The sequence below is a fragment of the Arachis hypogaea genome, chromosome 19 (assembly GCF_003086295.3).
Source record: "Arachis hypogaea cultivar Tifrunner chromosome 19, arahy.Tifrunner.gnm2.J5K5, whole genome shotgun sequence".
Taxonomy (NCBI): Eukaryota; Viridiplantae; Streptophyta; class Magnoliopsida; order Fabales; family Fabaceae; genus Arachis; species Arachis hypogaea.
Window position 1 is genome coordinate 74086316 of NC_092054.1, and position 15597 is coordinate 74101912.

The 15597-nt window shown below is 36.9% G+C and overlaps 1 non-coding gene across 1 annotated transcript; it reads right to left on the reverse strand.

Annotated features, from left to right (window-relative positions):
* Positions 1 to 15155: 15155 nt before the first annotated feature.
* Positions 15156 to 15263, reverse strand: LOC112781880 (small nucleolar RNA R71). The gene has a single exon (XR_003192630.1). It is a non-coding gene; the product is annotated as a small nucleolar RNA R71 (small nucleolar RNA).
* Between the last annotated feature and the right edge of the window lie 334 nt (positions 15264 to 15597).

Genomic DNA, 15597 nt, shown 5'->3' on the forward strand with positions numbered 1-15597 from the left:
TCATAAGCACATATACTGCTCATTCACTTTTGTAGTTCTAAATCACGATTTATACAACTATACAGACGCAAATATAACTAAAACCGGTGTTGGAAAAATCATGTAGTTTTATTGTTTTAGGAATTTATTGAGGAAAAAGTTAAGATGAAATTGAAGGGTGTACTATATGTATATGATATGACTATATGAGTGAGGAGCGAGTGTCCTCATATCACTCTGTCTCTCTGTAGCATGTGAAGATTCCCATTCTTAAATTAATTGGTCCCATGGCTCTGCATGTTTTCACGTGTCCTGCCATTCGGATGCTGTTAATTGCACCATCATTACCATCATCTACTGCATAGGATTCGAATGCCCCACTCACAACCCTAAATTATTTTCTTTCTTTTTCCTTTTTTTATTTCGCAATTTTTTATTTTAACATTTTGTTTTTCTAGTATCATTTCCTACCACGCAGTACTGTTCCCTAACACACTCCGCACACGCGCTTTTCCTTCAACTTCCCCCCTATCAATCACATATCATATGATGATAATATATAAACAAGAAAAATTAATTCATTAATTAATTAATTAATATCAGAATTGTATGTTCTCGATTGTTGCTAGTTGCTACGTACTTTTTGTGATTTTTTGTTGTTATTATGAATTAGAATTACTAACGCAACTCTTTCCGAGTGGAGCGTGGTACTTACCAGTTAGATATCAATTTTTGCTTGAAGTGACAAATTCAATTGACACTTAACTTGATGAGAAATGATTTGCCACATTATTATTTTCTAACCAGCCCTTACTAGAATCGAGTAGATATTGTTAGAGAATAATTAGAATTTATTTAGACGATTAGTATTATTTTTATTTATATAAAATATTTATATATTAATTATAGGATGGTATGTTTTTAATATTTTAATTTTTTTAACACTTACATATATATTCTTATGTATTATATTTTTTGGGATATATTAAATAATGTAATATCTTTTTTTAATTTAATCTATTATTTTTAATATGCTATCAAAAGTATATCTTCTTTTTTTTTTATGAAAATTCGTTCATAGTTCCTTTATTTTTTTTCTTTTGGTAATATTCTTTGTCCTCGTTTTTTGACTTTTTTTCCACACTTTGGTTCGTCATGGCCGCCACCAACATATTCGTCTCATCGTCAAGTTTCCAATGCCTCCAGACTTATCGCTTGCCGCCGCCGGACGCACCCTCACGCGTCGCCAGAAGACCGGTGTCCATTTCAGGTTCTTTTCTCTCCAGACGCCATCCAACACCGTTGGATTCACGCCTAGGATCAACGGCACCAGACAGCGCCACGTGTCAAAGCCAGCAACACCTGCGAATCCTCTCCAGCCCGCATCGAACCTGACCCGGCCCGCTCTCTGACCCGCATGCCACCTCCTTATCTGTGTCAACGCTGACGTGTCTCCCTTCTCCAATGACGAGTTGCCATGTGTCGCCCTTTCTTGCTGACGTGGCAGCTGATGTGGTGGACAGTGGGACCCTCCCTAAAGTTTTTTAGTGAGCTATTTTCAATTCTGCCATATGTTTTCTTGTTTTCGGCCTCGAATTTGTAGTTTTATCTTCTCTCTTTGATCTTTGGCTATAATATTATGAAAAAATCAGATGTTTTTGCTGTCACAGACAGAAAGGATGAATACTGTCGTAACTGTAACCGTTCTAGGCACTTCTTCTCAGACTGTCCTTTTGTTGAATATTGCAAATGCCAACAGCAAGATCACATTAGTTATAATTGTCCACAACTGTTCTGTCATTAATGCAAACTCTCGGGACATTTTATTACTGGCTGTCCTACTCGTCCACCACATCTCGATCACCTTAAGTATTATTCTCATCCCAGCTTCTCTAAGAATGTGTCTGCTTCTGCTGTTGCTACTACTATTGAATCTACCACCTCTACTCCTCTCAACCCGTCCTCTGTCTCTCTATCTGATATTTTGTCTCTTCTTACGCATCTTCTCTCCCTTTTGAGTAATACACCTGCTGTTTTTTCGACTCCTTCAGGTAATTCTAAATGGTATTTTGACTCTAGTTGCTTTAATCACATGTCTCCTTTACATCATCTTTTTTCGTCTTTGGCTACCGCTACAAATGTACCTTCTGTCAATACTGCTAATGGTTCCTTCTTGCATGCGACACACAAGGGTTCTATCTCCCAGTCAACTCTTAATCTCCCTAATACTTATTATATTCCAAAATTGAACTTCAATCTTATTTCTGTTGGTCAACTTGTTGATCTCAGTTTTGATGTCAATTTTTTCATTTCTAGTTGTCGTGTACAGGATTGTCAGACGGGACAAATCATCGGAACTGCACGTAAGGTCAGAAGGTTATTTGAACTCGAGAATCTTCATATTCCTCCTGTGCCAAATCTCTGTGTTGCTTGTTCTCTATCTACCCTTCACTTATGGCATCACTGTCTTACCCACAGCTCCTTAGGAAAATTACGTCCTCTTGTGTCTCAGGGTGTTTTAGGTCAAGTTAAAAATGAGTCTTTTGATTGTATTTCTTGTCAAACAGCCAAATAATCTACTTTATCTTTTCACAATAATTCATCTCTTACTTACTCTCATTTTGATCTTATCCACTTTGATGTTTGGAGCTCCGCTCCCACCGCTTCTATGGGAGGAGCTAGATACTTTATCGTTTTCATTGATGATTATTCACGCTTTACTTGGGTTTATTTGATGACTAGTCGCCATGAACTACCTCAGATTTATATTAACTTTGCCACTATGATTATAACTCAGTTTTACAAAGTCATTAAGGTTTCTCAACACGATAATGCTATGGAATACCGTGAGTTTTCTTGCCCTAGTAAGTCTCAACAAAATGGACGAGCTGAACACAAACACCGTCACATTCTTGACTCTGTTCATGCAATGCTTCTTTGTTCTTCGTGTACTGAGTGTACTTGGGATGAAGCTGTCCTTACTGCTGTTCATGTTATCAATAGACTTCCTTCTTCTGTCCTTGGTAACATTACTCCCTTTGAGCGTCTTTATCATACCTCTCCAGATTACAGTTCTCTTTGAGTTTTTGGTTGTGTCTGTTTTTTCTTTCTTCAGCCTCATTGATGACAAGTCATCTTATGCTAGTTTCACAAGCATTTTTCATTTGTTTCATTAGGTTTTATGCACTTTCTTGCACAATAAGTAAGTTATTGGAGTGGAATTTCATGATTATTATGATTCAATCAAACATCATGTATTATATGCAAAATCATGAGATTTATGCAAGAATTAAATGATTAATATGACTGATGCAAATTCTTATGGTTTTGGTGAGACTTTTATTACTGTTTTGATTGAATATAGGTGAGAAAATGAAGAGAAAGAGGGTCAGTACAGAGCAACGTTGCGTTCAAACAAAGAACGCCACGCTCAGTAAGCGACGCGCACGCGCATGCGACGCTTACACGTCAGGGGCAATTTTCGAAGACCCACGCGTACGCATGCATGACGCGTACGCGTGGAAGTGGTTGGCACTCATTTTTTAAGAAAGCGGTACGTTTGATTACTCAGCATTTTCGGGCAAGATTTAAAATTTGAGGCAAAATTCTGGAGTCGACGCGCACGCGTGCATGACACGCACGCATCGATAGTAGATTTGGAAGGAATCACGCGAATGCGTGAGTGATGTTGAAGCATGAAATTCATATTTGTAACCCACGTGCACGCGTGGAAGACGCGCACGCGTGGGCAGCGCTCACTAAGCCAACGTAGCGCTCACTAAGTTAACGCTCACTAAGTTAAATTTCTTGCACTTTAAGTTTCAGTTATTTAATTTTCTTGTAATTTAAGTTTCAGCTCTTTTAATTTCTTGCACTTTAAGTTTCTGCAATTTACCTCTTCTGCACTTTAAGATTCTGCCATTTTTTATTCTGCACTTTAGTTTACTTGCAATTTTGTTACTGTAAATCGAATTTCACCAAAATTATCAAATATTCGCTTAACTAAATTCATCACCATACTAAAGTTTCTCAACCCATCAATCCCTGTAGGATCGACCTCACTCTTGTGAGTTATTACTACTTGATGTGACCCGTTACACTTGCTAGTGAGTTTGTGTAGAATCATCTTTTCCTCATCAAGTTTTTGGCGTCGTTGCCGGGAATTGATTTAGATTGACAATGATTAAGTAGGTGATAATCTAGATTAAGCACTTTTTCTTGGTTTTTGTTGAGCATTTTAACTATTTGAGATTTTGTTTCAACTAACCTTAACCATGCTCTATCAGTAGAGTGTTTTATTTTAGTTCTTCTGGTTTTGCTTGTGTTGTATGCCAGGAAGGAGAAGAGGTGAATCCACCTCCTTTGATTCTGAGCCAGAGAGAACACTCTTGTGAAGAAGAAAAGAAGCAAGAGGGAAGGGAGTTATTAGAGAAGAAGAATCATAAGAAGAGGATCAAGAGATGGAGGGTAACATCCCAAATCCACCTGAGGATGTGGCCAACAACAATGGCCAGCCTCAGAGAAGAGTTTTGGCCTTTTACACTATCCCCAACCCAAGCAATTGTGGGAGCAGTATCCTGACACCCAATGTTCATGCTAATAAATTAGAACTCAAGCCTCAATTGATTACCCTGGTTCAAAATAATTGTCAATATGGAGGAAGTGCTGCTGAAGACCCAAACCAACACCTCTCTGTATTTTTTAGAATTTGTGACACTGTCAAAACCAATGGAGTCCACCCTGACATCTATAAACTCTTGTTATTCCCATTTTCACTGAGAGACAAAGTCACACATTGGTTAGAAACCTTCCCTAAAGAAAGCATCACCAATTAGGATGATTTGGTTAGCAAATTTTTAGCCAAATTCTATCCATCCCAAAGAGTCATTAAACTAAAAACAGATGTGCAAACCTTTAGACAGCTAGAAGGAGAATCATTGTATAAAGCCTGTGAGAGGTATAAGGCTTTGATCAGAAGGTGTCCAGAAGGAATATTTAGTGAATGGGTGGAGTTGCAAAATTTCTATGAAGGCTTGTCCTTGCCTTCAAGGAAAGCTTTGGATTATTCATCAGGAGGATCTTTGCAAATGATGAAAACTACTCAAGAGGCGCACGATCTTATAGACATGGTAGCAAACAATGAGTACTTCTACTCCTCTGAAAGGCAAGCAGCTCCAAAGAAAGGTGTATTTGAACTTGAAGGAGTTGATACAATATTAGCTCAGAATAAACTCATGCACCAGCAGCTTCAACAGCAAATTGAAATGATGACAAAGAGGATGGATGGATTACAACTTCGAGCAATGAGCACAACTAACCAGCCACCAGTGGTATGGGGAAAGCAGGAGGAATGCTATAAAGAGCAGCAGCCTAAACAAGTGCAGTACATGCACAATCAAGGTTCTGGAACAAATGATTTCCATGGAGACACTTACAACTCATCTTGGAGAAACCACCCCAATCTGAAATGGGGAGAGAACCAGAACCAGCAACCTTGGCAAAGAAAATCCAACTAAAATAACTTTCACAACACAAACCACCAAAATTATCAAAACACTAACCAAAACCTATATAGAAAACTACAAAATAATCAACCTCAACCCAACTTCTATCCACCCAATAACCCATCAACTAATCAAGATAACTTTCATTCACCATCTACATCTCACACTCAGCCACAACCACCCCAAGAATCTCAAAGAATCTCCAACTTGGAGATGATGATGGAGAAAATGATCAAGCATCAAGAATTGGCCAACAAGAACCATGAAGCTTCATTGAAGAACCTGGAAAGACAAATTGGACAATTGTCCAAACAAGCAGTAGCTGAAAGACCAACCAATGCACTACCAAGTGACACTATTCTCAACCCCAAAGAAGAATGTAAAGCAATTTAACTTAGGAGTGGAAAGAAATTGAAGAATAACAAAGAAGCTAACAAAAAGCCAGCAAAGGATGATAAGGCTAACAGCAAGGAAGAAGTAACAATCAAAGAAAAGGACCAGGAAAAGCTCAGAAAGAAGGATGAAGAGTCTCAAACTTCAAATAAGGGAAAGCAAGTCATGATAGAGCCTCCACAGAAACAGAGGAAGGAAGTTAAACACTACACATCTCCTCTGCCATACCCTCAAAGATTGCAAAGAGAGCTCAAGGATCAACAGTTTCCCAAATTTCTGGAAGTTTTTAAGAAGCTGGAAATTAACATTCCCCTTGCTGAAGCATTGGAGCAGATGCCCCTGTATGCAAAATTTCTCAAAGAACTCATCAACAAGAAGAGAAGCTGGAATGAAAAGGAGACAGTGTTCTTAACCCAAGAGTGCAGTGTAGTCATCCAGAAAGGGCTCCCACCCAAACTCAAAGATCCTGAAAGTTTCTTTCTGCCTAGTATCATTGGCAATATATCCATTGATAGGGCATTATGTGATTTAGGATCAAGCATCAATCTGATGCCCTTATCTATGATGAGAAAGTTGGCCATAGAAGAAGTGAAACCTATAAGGATGACCTTGCAAATTGCTGATAGATCAATGGTAGTCCCTAATTGAGTGGTTGAGAATCTCCTAGTCAAGGTAGATAAGTTCATATTTCCAGCAGATTTTGTGATCTTGGATTTAGATGAGGAGGAAGGCGATTCTATTATATTGGGAAGACCTTTCCTAGCCACAGCAAGGGCCATCATTGATGTGGAAAAAGGAAAAATGACTCTGAGAGCACATGATGAGAAGATCACTCTAAATGTCTTTAAGGAAATGCAGCATACTGCTGAAGAGAAAAGTTGCATGAGAGTTGAAGGAGAAGACTGGCATTGGAAGGAAAAACCCAAAGAGGCACTCATCAGCTCACCTTCGAAGCAAAAGACAAACAGTGGAGAAGAACAAAAGGGGAATGAAGATGTAAAGACTAAAAAGAGAAGGCAGGAAGAGATTGAGAAGTTGATCACTAGAAAAAAAGACCCTAATATAAAGCATGCTGTCAAGACAGAAGGGCCACCAAAGAAAGGAAAGAAGAGCAAGAAAAAAGGTCTAAGAGGGTGGAGAAACAAAAGAATACCAACTGAGGGATTCTCAGAAGGAGACAAAGTGAAACTGATCTACCAATAGTTGGAGACAGGCCCTCAAACTGATGATTATTACACTGTCAAGAAGATACTCTCGTTGGAGCATATAGAGATTGTTCACCAAAGTACAGGAAGAAGGCTCACAGTGAGAGGGGAAAAGCTGAGGCACCATAATCATCAGCCACCCTAACAAGAAATCAACGTCAAGATAATGATGATAAACAAGCGCTTATTGGGAGGCAACCCAACCAAAGGTAGTTTTCTTTTCCTAACTATTTCAATAAAAGGGTCAAGTAGATTTATCTATATTGCAAGGAGCTAAGTTTGGTGTTGCACACCAAAACAATTTAAGGGTGAATGAAAGGTGCTAAGTTTGGTGTTCCACAAAAAAAAATTTCATTTAAAAAACACGTTTCAACCCTCTACATAAATGGTTATTAGCTCAAAACAATCAGAGAAACTACTCAACCATTGTCTGTTTTCTAGTTTTTAGTTTTTGCTCCCTTTAGCAAAGGCACAAGGTTTCATGTATATGGTTGATTTATTGCATAAGAGGTATTGGTAAGGGACTAAGTTTGATTTTTACACACCAAAGTAAGTTCTAAAGTCTACAAACATTCATGCATATTAACCATTTTTCAAGTGCTTTGAGGACAAGCAACTTCCACTACCAGTGCAGAAAACTATTCAACTTATTGGAAGGATTGTGCAACATCAGCAAGAAAAGCACAATACCTAAGAAGAAGGATGAAGGATTAAACAAGAAGATACTAAAAGGTTGTATTGTTACTCAACTGTTTATATCTTGCTGTATTTCAGTTGGAAGTTTGATTGTACCCTTTTTGATAAGTTTACCACTATCTGCATTTTACTAGTTTACTGTCATCATTAATTGAGTGATCTAGCCAGAGTGTCTGTCTCACTCAATTTACTTGAATATGTGTCTTGTTTCCCTTTGCATAAATAAGAGAAAATGTTGAAAAAGGAAGTGAATGGCCAATGTGGTAGGAATGATAATAAAGTTCTATGGTGCTAATTGCTTGATTAGTTAGTAAGCTCAAAAATAAAAGGTGCAAGATAGGATGTCTCCTTGTAGTGTGAACTTAGTTGTTGTTGTAAAGCCTTCAATTAATAATCATCATTGGAAAAAGAAAAAGCAAGAAAGGAAAGGAAGAAAAGCCAAGAATTGGCAACCAAAAATGAAAGAAACAGATAATAAGGCTAGACACCAATAGCTTGGACCTTAGGACACATGCCTGTGATGCTATTGTATTAGGATCTGCTTGGATTATTAGGTTCTGAGGAGTATTTTAAAACTTGGTAACTTGGATTAACTAATCCGGGATTACCAACCGAAAATCCACCATCAAGAGCATGCTAATTACAAGGCATTTAGTGACCCAAAGAGGTGCTGGGCATCAATGTCTTAGGAAAAATTGTGAGCCAAGTGTCTGTAGTAAATAGATGTTGAATTGAGCCAAAAAGCTTCGGTAACACTTAGCTACAATTGAAAAATAAGCTTCTGAAGCAAAAGAAAGAAAGAAAAAGTTAACAAGGATCAATAAAGAATAAGACATTATAGTAGCAATTCTAGTTAACACTCAAAGAGACATTTCTTGATTGGAAGCTGATAATAATTGAGCTGCATTATGCCTGCATAAAACTCCATGAACCAAATTCAATTACCTGCTAAATAAGGACATATAGGCTTCTCTGTTTTCTCTCATTTCTTCTCATGTTTTAATGCTTGCTTGGGGACAAGCAAAATTTAAGTTTGGTGTTGTGATGACAAGTCATCTTATGCTAGTTTCTCAAGCATTTTTCATTTGTTTCATTAGATTTTATGCACATTCTTGCACAATAAGTAAGTGGTTGAAATGGAATTTCATGATTATTATGATTCAATTAAACATCATGTATTATATGCAAAATCATGAGATTTATGCAAGAATTAAATGATTAATATGAATTATGCAAATTCTTATGGTTTTAGTGAGACTTTGATTACTATTTTGATTGGATACAGGTGAGAAAATGAAGAGAAAGAGGGTCAGTAGAGAGCAACGTTGCATTCAAACAAAGAACGCCACGCTCAGTAAGCGACGCGCACGCGCATGGGACGCTTACGCATCAGGGGCAATTTTCGAAGACCCACGCCTACGCGTGCATGACGCGTACGCGTGGAAGTGGTTGGCGCTCATTTTTTAAGAAAGCACTACATTTGATTACTTAGCATTTTCGGCCAAGATTTAAAACTGGAGGCAAAATTCTGGAGTCGACGCGAACGCGTGCTTGACGCGCACGCGTCGATGGTGGATTTGGAAGGAATAACGCGAATGTGTGAGTGATGCTGAAGCATGGAATTGGTATTTGCTACCCACGCGCACGCGTGGAATACGCACATGCGTGGGCAGCGCTCACTGAGTTAACGCTATCAATGACGCATACGCGTGAAAGGGGCGCACGAGCATGTTTGGAGCTGAAGACTGATAGTGACGCGTACACGTCGGTGAGCAAAAAGGCAAAAGGACGCGCACGCGTCAGAGACGCGTACGCGTGGATGAATGAACGCTGCGCTCACTTAGAGAACGCAACGTTCCCCTGGAAGTAGCACCCAAGTGCCATTTTGATCCACTTCTTCACAGGCCAAAAAGCCCACTCCAAGCACTGGATGCCACAATTGGAAAGTGTATAAATAGAGATTAATTTGATTTTTGGGGGAGCTCTCTCCTTGAATTTTTCATTTTAGAATTTTAAAATTGAGATCATATCTGAGTTTTTCTTTCTGTTTTTTGTTTTCTTTCTTCTGCTGCAATTTTTGGTATTCTTCTTTCGGTTTTGGAACTCTGATTGGAGAATTCTTCTAAATCTCTTCACCTTGGAGTGTTCTTTTATTTTTCCTGTTTCTAATTTTAAGAATTGGAGATCTGATCTTAGTCTTCTTTCTGTTTTTGATTTCTATGCAATTTCTTCTTCCTGTTTTGTTAAGAGAGCAATTGAGATCTTAATTTCTTTTCTGTTTTGTTATTCTTCTGTAATTGTCAATTTCTCTGTTAGGATTTTAGAATTGATCTAAGTTTTCTTTTTGTTTTATCTTCTTCTACAAAGTCTTCATTTCTATTTTGGTAGTAAAATCCTGATTGATCTATTTTCTGCATTTCTTCATCTAAGAGTTCTCCAATTTACTGCAATTCACATTTTCCAGTTCTATTTTGATTCCCAATACCCAAATCCCTTTAATCTTCATGCAATTTAAGTTTCCTAGCAATTTAGATTCTGCAATTTAAATTTCTTGCACTTTAAGTTTCAGTTATTTACTTTTCTTGCAATTTAAGTTTCAGCTCTTTTAATTTCTTGCACTTTAAGTTTCTACAATTTACCTCTTCTGCACTTTAAGATTCTTCCATTTTTCATTCTGCACTTTAGTTTACTTGCAATTTAGTTCTTGTAAATCGAATTTCACCAAAATTTTCAAATATTCGCTTAACTAAATTCATCACCATACTAAAGTTGCTCAACCCATCAATCCCTGTGGAATCAACCTCACTCTTGTGAGTTATTACTACTTGATGCGACCCGGTACACTTACCGGTGAGTTTGTGTGGAATCGTCTTTCCCTCATCACTCATGAACATAGTAAACTTGAACCTCGAGCTCGCACATGTTGTTTCCTTGGTTATGGCACTGAACACAAGGATTATCATTGTTAGGATCCTCTCTCTAAATGTATTCGTATATATGGTCATGTTGTATTTTGGGAGCATCACATGTTTTTCGGTTCTCCTCCTTTGAGTCCATTCCTCCTACTCAGTCACCCTTATTCACTAACCTCAATGTTAATCTTTTTTCTAGTGATGATTCTACAGGTTCTATCTCAAGTCAACGTCTACAGCCACCTACTATTTCACCTTCTCCATTTCCCGATGATTCCAGACCGAACAATGATCCTGCTCCTGTCTCCTGCTTCCACTCATTCTTATAGGGTAAGAAATCTACCTCCTCATTGATGAGCGGATAATTTATACACTTTTTGGCATTATTTTTACATAGTTTTCAGTATGATTTAGTTAGTTTTTAGTATATTTTTATTAGTTTTTAAATAAAAATCACATTTCTGGACTTTACTATGAGTTTGTGTGTTTTTCTGTGATTTCAGGTATTTTCTGGCTGAAATTGAGGGACTTGAGCAAAAATCAGATTCAGAGGTTGAAGAAGGACTGCAGATGCTGCTGGATTCTAACCTTTCTGCACTCAAAGTGGATTTTCTGGAGCTACAGAACTCCAAATGATGCGCTCTCAATTGCGTTGGAAAGTAGATATCCAGGGCTTTCCAGCAATATATAATAGTTCATACTTTCCCCGAGTTTAGATGACGCAAACTGGCATTCAACGCCAGTTCCATATTGCATTCTGGAGTTAAACGCCAGAAACAGGTTGCAAAGTGGAGTTAAACGCCAGAAACAGGTTACAAACTGGCGTTCATCTCCAAGAGAAGCCTCTACACGTGTAAAGTTCAACGCTCAGCCCAAGCACACACCAAGTGGGCCCCAGAAGTAGATTTCTGCATAATTTACTCATTTGTGTAAACCCTAGTAACTAGTCTGATATAAATAGGACCTTTTGCTATTGTATTAGATATCTTTGATCAGTTTTATGCTATCTTAGACCTTTATGGGGGCTGGCCATTTGGCCATGCCTGGACCTTGTTCTTATGTATTTTCAATGGTAGAGTTTCTACACACCATAGATTAAGGTGTGGAGCTCTGCTGTTCCTCATGAATTAATACAAAGTACTATTGTTTTTCTATTCAATTCAAGCTTATTCCGATTCTAAGATATTCATTCGCACCTCAATATGAATGTGATGATCGTGACAATCGTCATCATTCCCAACCTATGAACGCGTGCCTGACAACCACTTCTGTTCTACCTTAGATTGAATGAGTATCTCTGGGATTCCTTAATCAGAGTCTTCGTGGTATAAGTTAGAATACATGGACAGCCATTCTTAAGATCCGAAAAGTCTAAACCTTGTCTGTGGTATTCCGAGTAGGATCTGGGAAGGGATGGCTGTGATGAGCTTCAAACTCGCAATTGCTGGGCGTAGTGACAGACGCAAAAGGATCAATGGATCCTATTCTAGCATGATCGAGAACCGACAGATGATTAGCCATGCAGTGACAGCGCATTGGACCATTTTCACTGAGAGGATAGGATGTAGCTATTGACAACCGTGATGCCTAACATACAGCTTGCCATAGAAAGGAGTATGAATGATTGGATGCAGACAACAGGAAAGCAGAGGTTCAGGAGGAACGAACGCATCTCTATACGCTTATCTGAAACTCTCACCAATGAATTACATAAGTATCTCTATCTTTAATTTACATTTTATTTATATTTTAATTATCAATTCACCATAACCATTTGAATTCGCCTTACTGAGATTTACAAGATGACCATAGCTTGCTTCAAGACGACAATCTCCGTGGGATTGACCCTTACTCACGTAAGGTTTATTACTTGGACGACCCAGTGCACTTGCTAGTTAGTTGTGCGAAGTTGTGACAAAGAACTAAGATTATGAACGTGCGTATTAAGTTTTTAGCGCCGTTACCAAGGAATGAACCGTCACGATTTCTGCGCACCAAGTTTTTGGCGCCGTTGCCGGGGATTGTTCGAGTTTGGATAACTGACGGTTCATCTTGTTGCTCAGATTAGGTAATTTTATTTTATTTTTAAGCTTTTTACTTTTATTTATTTTTGAAAAAAATACTTTTAAAATAAATTATTCTATGGCTTCAGAATTTTTAAGGATGAATTCTAGAGTTTCTTCATGATCTATTGAAGCCTGGCTGGCTGTCAAGCCATGTCTAAATTTTTAGACTGAGGCTTCCACTTATCATGGCAAGAGTCCTTGGACTCTCTTCTAATCAGCTGTTATATGCCTGATTTGTATCTGCTGAAGCTTGGCTAGCCATTGGCCATGTCTAGGGTTTTGGACCGGAGCTTTCACTGAAAGGTTGGCTGGCTAGTAAGCCATGTCTAATTCTTGGACCGGAGCTTTAGACTAACATTGCATGATTCCTGGAATTCTTATTAAAAATTTTGAAATCCTTATTTTTTTTTTCCAATTAATTTTTGAAAAATACCAAAGAAAAATTACAAAAAAAAATTAATAAAATCATAAAATCAAGAATATTTTTGTGTTTCTTGTTTGAGTCTTGTGTCAATTTTTAAGTTTGGTGTCAATTGCATGTTTTTATAATTTTCTTGCATTTTTCGAAAATTCATCATGCATTCTTCATGATCTTCAAGTTGTTCTTGATGAATCCTCTTGTTTGATCTTCATGTTTTCTTGTTTTGCATCTTTTCTCGTTTTCCATATGCAATTTTAATTTGTTATAGTCAAATTATTCAAAATTTCTAAGTTTGGTGTCTTGCATGTTTTTCTTTTCTTAAAAATTTTTCAAAAATAAGTTCTTGGTGTTCATCTTGACATTCAAAGTGTTCTTGGTGTTCATCTTGACATTCATAGTGTTCTTGCATGCATTGTGTGTTTTGATTCATAATTTTTATGTCTTGTGTCTTTTTTTGTGTTTTCTCTTTCTTCATTAAAAATTCAAAAATAAAAAAAAATATCTTCCCCTTATTTCACTCATAATTTTCGAAAATTTGATTTGATTTAGTCAAAAAGTTTTTAAAATCTAGTTGTTTCTTATGAGTCAAATCAAATTTTCAATTTAAAAATTTTATCTTTTTCAAATCTTTTTCAAAAATCAAATCTTTTTCATTTTTTTCTTTCATAATTTCGAATCTTTCAAAATTATTTTCAAAATCTTTTTCTTATTTTTATTTCATATTTTCAAAATTAATGCTAACAATTAATGTGATTGATTCAAAAATTTTAAAGTTTGTTACTTGCCTCTTAAGAAAGGTTCAATCTTTAATTTTAAATCATATCTTTTTGTTTCTTGTTAGTCAAGTAATCAACTTTAATTTTCAAAATCAAATCTTTTTAAATTTCTTTTTCAAATCTTTTTCAATTTAAGTTTCAATCACATCTTTTTCAAAATTTAAATTCAAAATCTTTTCTATTTTCTTATCTCTACAAAATTTGATTTTCAAATCTTTTTCAATTAACTACTTAACTTTTTGTTTGATTCTTATCTTTTTCAAAACTACCTAACTAACTCTCTCTCTCTCTAATTTTCGAAAATCCCTTCCCTCTTTTTCAAAATTCTTTTTTAAATTAACAAATTGTTTTAAAATTTAAGTTAATTTGATTCAATTTTCCTTTCTTAATTTTCGAACTTTAATTTTTTTTTTTTAAATTCAATTTAAAAGCAAAAATACTTTTATTTTAATTTATTTAATTTTCAAATTTCTCTTCTCCTCATATCTTTCTAATTATTTATTCATCTACTAACACCCCTCTTTCACCTAAGAATTCGAACTCATTCCTCTCCCTTGTGTTTGGATTCTTATCTTCTCCTTTCTCCATTCTTCTCTTCTTATACTTACATAAGGAATCTCTATACTGTGACATAGAGGATTTCAAATTTTCTTTTCTGTTTTCTTCTTTTTCATATGAGCAGGAACAAGGATAAGAACATTTTTGTTGAAGCTGATCCTGAACCTGAAAGGACTCTGAAGAGGAAGCTAAGGGAAGCTAAAGCACAACTCTCTGGAGAAAATCTGACAGAAATTTCAAAAAAGAATGAGACATGGCCGAAAATAATAACAATGCAAGGAAGATGCTTGGTGACTTTACTGCACCTAATTCCAATTTACATGAAGAAGCATCTCAATCACTGCCATTGGAGCAAACAATTTTGAGCTGAAACCTCAATTAGTTTCTCTGATGCAACAGAATTGCAAGTTTTATGGACTTCTATTAGAAGATCATTTTCAGTTCTAAACTGAATTCTTGTAGATCTGTGATACTGTTAAGACCAATGGGGTTGATCCTGAGGTCTACAGGCTTATGCTTTTCCCATTTACTGTAAGAGATAGAGCTAGAATATGGTTGGACTCTCAACCTAAAGACAGCCTGAACTCTTGGGATAAGCTGGTCACGGCTTTCTTAGCCAAGTTCTTTCCTCCTCAAAAGCTTAGCAAGCTTAGAGTGGATGTTCAAACCTTCAGACAGAAGGAAGGTGAATCCCTCTATGAAGCTTGGGAGAGATACAAGGAACTGACCAAAAAGTGTCCTTCTGACATGCTTTCAGAATGGACCATCTTGGATATATTCTATGATGGTCTGTCTGAATTATCAAAGATGTCATTGGACCATTCTGCAGGTGGATCCATTCACCTAAAGAAAACGCTTGCAGATGCTCAAGAACTCATTGACATGGTTGCAAATAACCAGTTCATGTACACTTCTGAAAGGAATCCTGTGAGTAATGGGACGCCTCAGAGGAAGGGAGTTCTTGAAATTGATACTCTGAATGCCATATTGGCTCAGAATAAAATATTGACTCAGCAAGTCAATATGATCTCTCAGAGTCTGAATGGATTGAAGGAATCATCCAACAGTACTAAAGAGGCATCTTCTG